The sequence below is a fragment of the Rattus norvegicus genome, chromosome 4 (assembly GCF_036323735.1).
Source record: "Rattus norvegicus strain BN/NHsdMcwi chromosome 4, GRCr8, whole genome shotgun sequence".
Lineage (NCBI taxonomy): Eukaryota > Metazoa > Chordata > Mammalia > Rodentia > Muridae > Rattus > Rattus norvegicus.
The window spans coordinates 97,159,646-97,168,331 of NC_086022.1; the positions used below are offsets into that span (position 1 = coordinate 97,159,646).

Sequence of the window (8,686 nt, forward strand, 5' to 3'; positions counted from 1 at the left end):
TCAAGTTGAAAATCTGAAAATGCTTAGAATGACTTCATTGGAAACAGGAAATGCTCAGTTTGAAAACAATACTGTGCAGTTTCACCAGATCTTAAAAAGTCATTTGACTGGGCTTGAGAGAGAATTCAATGGTTAAGAGCGCTGACTGCCCTTCCAGAGGTCCTGGGTTCAAATCCCAGCAACCACATGGTGGCTTACAACCATTTATAATGAGATCTGCTGCCTTCACCTGGTGTGTCTGAAGACAGCTACAGTGTACTTATATGAAATAAATAAACCTTTTTTTAAAAAATAGCCATTTGACTTTCCTTGAGAAAACGAAGTAAAATGTATAATGTGTAACAGCATTTATTCAATAAATTTACCACCCACTGACAGAGAAGGCTAAATGTAAAGGAGATGAATCCATAACTACTGTGAGCAGCCACACTCCTACACAACTCAAAAAAAAAATTGAGAAGCAGGTAGTCACAGGAAAGCCAAATGATCTCTCATGAGAAATAAAGCTTATAATAATTCATTATAATCCTACTGATAAAGAAGAATTCAGTGAGCCAAGGAAATAAAAGCTGTATTATGGGGGTAATAAATCCAATGAGATAGAAGTTAAATCATCATTTACATTTAAATAAGGGCTTCCTGTGTTCTAATGTGTAAGCATATATCAATAACCAGAGAGGGCCACCATGACACCTTCTGGAATATCAGGTCATCAAAAACAGGAGCATGAAGATATGATAGCAGAAATATCCTCCATGCCATCTGTGGGACAAAAACATTCCCTCCACAGAATGAGAACTACTGCAAGGTGGTCCCTTCATCAACTTCATATACTTTCCCAAGAATTTCTCAAAAAAAAAAGTCTTTGCTAACCAGCTTGTAACTAACCTAGAAGGCTTTCTTGGCAGAACTTGAAAGATGTCCACAGTTTTGGTAGAATTTTGAATGGTACACATCCTAAAATGAAACACAGTAGAAACAAGGACACCTTTACTGGTGGTGGGCAAAATGTCACCTCAATCCTTGGCAGCCTCCTTTTTCCTCTGTTCTAGGCCCTAGTCAAAAAGCAGAAGGTCATTTGTGGGAAGGAAACTTCCCTCCATCTCCTCACCCCACGCAAAGTAAATGAGGAAATCTAAAAGAATGTTCCCAGAGTGACAAAGCTAACATATTTTCCATTAGCAATGAGAAATGTCTCTCTACACCAAGAGCTAGAATTTCTCCCTTCGACCACAGGCTAGGAAATTCAGGCCTCCCGTGAGCCTATGTTTGATGTCACTGAGCCACAGCATATGCCTTTGTCTCTGCTCTCAAGAAACATGGCATTTTCCTTTTCCTCTCGGCTTCACTGCTCTTAAGTGATTATGGTGTTGCTTCTGGGGAAGCGTGACAGAATTACAATGTTGCAAAAGCAGCACATTTAAAATTCAGCCAACTGTAAATTGTTTTCATCTTAAATTTATTTTGTGTTGTCTTTTAAGATAATATTTAATGTTTCCATTTGTGTTTTATTGTCCTTATGGAAATGTTTAAATGCTTAAGTTGAAGTGTGGTCAAATTACGAGTGAGATATGACTTTAGAACTATTAACTCTTTAAATTACTTAGTGTTTGTCCTACTCTAGACAATGTAAAGATGCCATTTTGACCTTAGTTTTTAATGAATTTCTACAGTTAAACTATAGCTTTCTATAAACAATTCAGCAAATGGAGATTTTAAAGCTTTTGAAATCATCCTACGTACAAAAGGTTGTATTTATTAAAATTATAACAAGTTTTACTAATAACTGTTATAATTATTAGTTATGGAAAAAGAAAAAAGCATATCTTCTGAAATAAGTTTTAATTCATTTTAAGGAAAGTATCAATTGGCTACTAACCCTTTGTGCCTAATCCTTTGGTATGCCACACAAGGTATTAAACATATGTACATATATAATACATGTGAGTATTTTAAATTATGTAGATGTAGACATATGTAATAGATTATTCATACTCTTGGGAGAGTTAGAAAGGGTGATCATCTAAACTTTTCTACTTAAAATAAACTTACACTTGTGCTTAAAGTTTCATAGGATTCCCTTTGGAAGCACATACTTATCTTCGGAATCAATTTATCTTAACTAAACCTCCCTTTCAAGGAAGGAGAATTCTTCAGTCTAGCACAGAAGAACACAAATGTAAGTGGCTGACACTACCTATTAATCTAGCAAATGTTTGCATGGAATATATTATCTACAAGGTCCTCAGTACTTTAAAGCAACTAATTCAACCTTCACAACATTTTCCTCTGGTAGGAAGCATTTCTAAGCTTTCTTAGGAACCAGACTCATAGGAAGTGTAAACAGTTTATCCACAGATATAGAGTTTTCAAATGGTAAGGGTAGGTTGCAAACCCAAGACACTTGATTCTAAGTCAATTCACTCATACATTAGACCAGCCTGGGTTTATTGAATCAATGGCATGTAATGATTAAGGTTGGTGTCAACAGCTACTATTATGTGTGCTGGTATCACCAAATTCTCCTGTAGACCCAGGCTGGATCTTTACCCAGTTAAGTTCCTTTGAGGCTCTAGTGTTTGGCTACTCTTTCACACACTTGACATGAAAGTTTTCTGTCAGGGGTTCACTAGGGCTGATGAGAACCATTCTTTCTAATGTGCATGAGTTTGTTTACAGTAGCCTGTTGCCCATAAAGAAACCGATTCCATAGTCTTCACAGTATAATCAAGCAGTGACTTTTTTTAAAAATAGTACTCTTCCTCAGAAGAATTATCTGTCTTTTCACAAAAGAAACTGAATTGTCTCAAGTAAGACAAAGTCTCTGAGAGACAATCTAAAATTTAAAATATGTAAAACCTAAAGGCATAAACAATAACATATAATAAATCTATAAACCTTAGACTCTCTCCACCATGACATGCTAAAGTTGTGATTTGAGAAGTTATCTTATACCTTCTCTCAAAAGGGAAAAGCTGCCCATCATGAGTTGAGCAGGAGACTAGTTCATCAGAGACAACCTGGCCAATACCTACATATCTTTGCTATCCCAGGCTGGAATCTGTTTGTGGTTCACAGGGTGAAGGACCCTGACTCTCCCCTTACTGCCAAGGCTCCCACTTAACTTTGATTTATGACAAATGACTTTGTAGTCAATAAATCTCCATAGTTTTGGCAACTATCATATAATTCTGTCAGCACTTAAAGGTAGAGTTTAAAATGACCAGGAAGAGCCAGCCTCCAGGTCAGAGAGTCTGCTCCTCAAGAGAAAGAAAAGTAAACAGAGATTTTTCTCATCTGCTGTTCACATATACTGTGGAGACAGAAGCTGAATCAATCCCAGGTCTCTGGGTCTCTGGATCTCTGGAAGCTAAATCAATCCCAGGTTTCTGGGAAGTGCCACAGAACCAACCCTTACTCCTGGAAAACAAAGGGTGTGTTAAGCTAGGCCATAGAAAACCAGATAACAGGTTCCCCTAGAAACTTAAGGCAGTGCCAACAGCAACTTCATGAGGGAAAATGTTAAGTGTGCTGACTCTGGGTTCAAAGTGAGGGCAAGAAAATGAGACAGAGAAAGAAAGAAGAGTGTCACTGCAAGAATCGTGTTCCTGAATTTAGACTATCCACGCTATTCAGAAAACTAAAAGTATAAACACAAAGGTAGATTACAAAGAGCCCTCTCCCAAGAGACAACTGACATGTCAGAGAAAGCCTTTGTAGCATGTGAAAAGAGGAGAACCCTGAAAGACACAAGAAGCCACACTACCAAGTGGTTCATGACCTGGAGATGGAAGAAAGCAAACCATTAAACAAATAAGTAAACCTAGAAATATTCTAAATCAACACATAGGAACAATTAATAATGAAACTTAACATGTCTAACCAATGAGTATCACTCCAGATATTCAAGCACAAAAACTACAGATTAATAAACTGGTCACCTCATATAAAAGTAAAAAGAGAAAAAAATATGTGCACACATGTACACATTCCCACATGCAATTGAAGACAGTAAACTATAGGAGGAAAGAAGTGAGTTTTGTAGCTAGAAGGATCTTTGTTTCAGTCCAGACTCTGCCACTGCCTAGTCATATAACATGTGCAGGTCTGTTGAATCCTTTGGTAAGAAAACAGAACAATATTCCCGAATGAAAATATTTCTAACTCATGAGGTACTTTCAAAATCTGTTGGCATAACTGCGGTATACATGAATTCTTAATGGTTTCAACAAAAAACCTCTTTTAAATGAATTCCTAATTACATTTCTTAATGATTTAATTAAATGGTTTTCTGACCAAGTTCTGCTGTACCAGAGCCTCTAGGCTCATTGACAAAATTTCTCACATATATAACATCCATGTGGAGTCTTCAAAAGCATTCCAATAAACCTCTCACGTCATCCATCAGTTACTTTGAAAACAAGCAGACAGACCTCTTCAGAATGACATCTCACCGGTCCCCTGGTCACCTTTGATCTTTATGTGGGATACATCCACCATAGCAACCACAGCACTCCAGGGTCTTCTCAAGTAACAGCCTCGTGTGCTGAGAAAACTCTAAATTTCCTATCTTTCTAAATACATTGTTAAGTGTATTCCTTTATTGTTTTGGTGCAGTTAGCAGGAGGGACAGTTGGGTAGTAGAGATAAGTTACATCCCTCTTTCCCATTAATACTCATGAAAATTTTCAAACATTGACTTTACACCCTCATTTATGAGATGGAACCAGCATACTGAAGTAAAGAGAGCAGTGGCCATAACTCAGACATGAGAAAAACATCATTTACTGACTGAGCAGCTGAGATGACCCAACCACAGGATTTCCACAAAGCTTTATTACTATTATAGTTTAAAGTATTCTATGTGTTAAAAATTATGCATTGAACATGCATGAAGTATATTAAAATGTGTGTGCAGATACACATGGTACACATGAGTAATTTAATGTAACAAAGATGTAATTCTACCCTACCCTCAGAACTTAGTTACCATGTTGACTGAACAAATAATAGGTCTGATCTTTATTTCTTCTATTAAACTAAAATTCATTATAATATCTACTTTACAAAATTATTCTCAGGACTGCATAGGTTACGTATTAAAAAGCATTTGGCATACTGCTCAGAATACTTACTCAATAAAACCATGCCTATTGTGCAATTTAACATTTAATATGTCATGGTTTCAAGTACTTTATAAAAACAAAAGTTGAGGACTAAAGAAATAGCCCAGAGTTAAAAGCAATTTCTACCCTTGCAGAGTCTCTAAGTGCAGATTCTAGCATCTGCATGACAGCTCACAAAAGTGTGTGACTCCAACTTCAGGGAATCCACGCCCTCTTGTGGACCCCATGGCACCTCACTCACATGATACTTAGACACACACATAGGAACACAGCATACAGAATAACTGTAGTTTTGTTACTGTTATGAATCATAAGTGTCCGATATACAGGATATCTAATGTTTGATCCCTGTGAAAGGGTTATTGGATATCCCCACAGGAGTCCTGAAGAGATAACTCAGAACTAAAAAGATAAATAAATTAAAATAGATAAACTAAAAGATAAATAAAAACACTACCATTTCTTTTTCATGCAAATCTTTATATCACTTACTATTATGATCCAAATCTGGTATAAAACAAGAACCTAAGAGGTTAAAAATCTTGCCTATAATCCCACAGTTAAAGGCAGAACTACAATTATAATTTTGACATCCCTACCAGTGTTTCTTCAACTAATCACTATGCTTTATACTGAAATTGCCCTGAAACTCTTAGAAAAGAAAAAAAGCATCTTTTAATTTTTTTCTTGGACCTAGAGAAATGACTTATCAGCTGAAAACACTGACTGCTCTTCCAGGGTTCAATCCTCAGTACCCACAAGGTGGTTCACGACCATGATTCTAATTCCAGGGGCTATGACTCCATTTTCAGGCCTCCATAGTTTCTTCATACACATAGAGCACAAACAGACATGCAGGCTAAATGGAACTTACTGGAAAAAAAAGTCCTGTGATTTGCAATGAAATATTTATCATCTTAAGTCAATTATTGAACAAATAGAACACTGTATCAGAGAGTAACTGTTCAAGGAGATAAGCCACGTGGAGAAAATGGTAGGTGTGCTCACCTATGCTCATGGGGCATGCCAGTGAAAGTGCTATTGCCAAAGTCCAAGTGGGAATGATGGGACATCAGAGGTCAGCAGAGTAAGCCTGGAAATGTTAGCAATAAATGACTGAGAAAGAACCCAGAGAGAACAATCCTGTGGGACACTCTCACAGAGAGAAGAATGCAGTCAGGAAGGACAAGGCTGGCAGTAGGGAATGCATGCCCTGGCCTCACACTATCCATCTCTTGGGGATCTCTGTCCAGTTTCCACATGACAGTGAGAATTCATGAAAACCCTTGTCATGACCCATATAAACCACTCATCTGGACTTACCGTCAGAGGGGAAGATTGACAAACTTACATGTCCACATTTTGAAATATTAATACATTACATACCCAAAACAGTTTTTATTACTTACTGCATATCTTGTTAAAATTTCCACCATCTGCCTTTGTCATTTGCAACAAGTTATATATTCCACAAATTAAACTAGTTTTAAAAGCATAGAGCCCTCAAGAACATTGATGATGTACTACTACTGCCCACAAGACTTATTTCAACTGCTCCAAAACAACTTCAAAGCACATTCCCCAGTGTTATATGAGAAACATGTTTTAATCATAATTCAGATCAACATGAGAGTATAACCCTCTAGACAAACTATTTGAGAGCAATGTCTACCTGTGTAGCATGCACAGAAGAACATCTGATATCTTCCACTATCCCTCTCTGTCTTATTCTTCCAGGCAAAGTCCCTCCCTAAACCTGGAGCTTGTATGTGTTTTGGCATGGTGTTCAGCTAACTAACACCAGAAATCCTCCTCTTTTACTCCACCCTTCCTGATGGAATTATAAGCTTTCAAGGCATCACCCCCAACTTTTCATGTGGGTGCTGGGATAGGAGATCCAGTCTCCATTCCTGTATTCAAAATATACTTTACTTCCATCCCTCAATACATTACTTAATTGAGCAATATTTGTATGACAAAGATTGAAAGATGAGACTACAACAAGCCAGGGAAGAAAGCTTCAACACCATCAGGTTTCACATGGAAATCTGCCTGCCAATTTTGCCAGAGAAGCAAGTAGGCCCGTGAATCGGGTATGTGAGCTTCAGATCTTCCTCTTACCTCCTCTCCTCTAAATCCAATCCCCAAGCATCATCTCCAGCTCTGTAGCCAACTACATGCTGTGGTGTCTCCTCATTCTCTACCCCAATTTCCGAGAAACTGAGCAGATCCTGGTAGAACATTTTGATTTCTTCTCTCCTGTAGGCCTCTTCAGTGCACCCTTTCTAGTCTATTCCTATTGCCAAGTATCAGCTACCAATACCTAGAAACTCATTGTACCAGGAATTCCAGTGCCTTCACCTAGCAAGATACCAGATGCATCCTCTACTAGGCAACTCATAACCACCCCATTCGGCTAAGAACAAGGGAGGACAACAGAAAACAAGAAATAAAACATCCATCCACCAAAGACAAGACCTGAAATCAGCACTGTGATAGCTTGCATATGCTCAGTCAAGAGAGTGGCAATATTAGAAGGTGTGGCCTTGTTGGAAGAAGAGTGTCACTGTGGAGATGGGCTTGGAGACCTTCCTTCTAGCTGCCTGAGGATGCCAAGCCTGTTCCTGGCTTCTTTCAGATGAAGACAGAACTCTTGGCTCTTCCTGCACCATGCCTGCCTGAATACTGTCATGTTCCTACCTTGATGATAATAGACTGAATCTTTGAACCTGTAAGCCAGGCCCAATTAAATGTTGTCCTTTATAAAACTTGCATTGGTCATGGTGTCTGTTCACAGCAATAAAACCCTAAGACAAGAACTGAGAATTACAATCATCCCAAATACATATGACTAGATGCCAGTGTTAAAGCACAATCGATAATAGCCAGGGCAATGTGTCCCAACTGGAGCCCAGTAAACCTACTACACAGTAGGCTTTTAGAAATGGAACATAGCTGAAGCACAAGACAAGGATCTAAAATAGCCTTTATGAATATAATAGAGGTTCTTTTTTTTTTATTATTAACTTGAGTATTTCTTATATACATTTCGAATGTTATTCCCTTTCCCGGTTTCCGGGCAAATATCCCCCTCCCCCCTCCCCTTCCTTATGGGTGTTCCCCTCCCAACCCTCCCCCCATTGCTGCCTTCCCCCCATAGACTAGTTCACTGGGGGTTCAGTCTTAGCAGGACCCAGGGCTTCCCCTTCCACTGGTGCTCTTACTAGGATATTCATTGCTACCTATGGGGTCAGAGTCCAGGGTCAGTCCATGTATAGTCTTTAGGTAGTGGCTTAGTCCCTGGAAGCTCTGGTTGCTTGGCATTGTTGTACTTTTGGGGTCTCGAGCCCCTTCAAGCTCTTCCAGTTCTTTCTCTGATTCCTTCAATAGGGGACCTATTCTCAGTTCAGTGGTTTGCTGCTGGCATTCGCCTCTATATTTGCTGTATTCTGGCTGTGTCTCTCAGGAGCGATCTACATCCGGCTCCTGTCGGTCTGCACTTCTTTGCTTCATCCATCTTGTCTAATTGGGTGGCTGTATATGTATGGGCCACATGTGGG

General features: G+C 38.7%; 1 pseudogene; it reads right to left on the reverse strand.

Annotated features, from left to right (window-relative positions):
* The window catches only part of Hmgb1-ps19 (high-mobility group box 1, pseudogene 19), a 94,488-nt pseudogene extending 87,119 nt beyond the window's left edge, over positions 1-7,369 (reverse strand).
* Between the last annotated feature and the right edge of the window lie 1,317 nt (positions 7,370-8,686).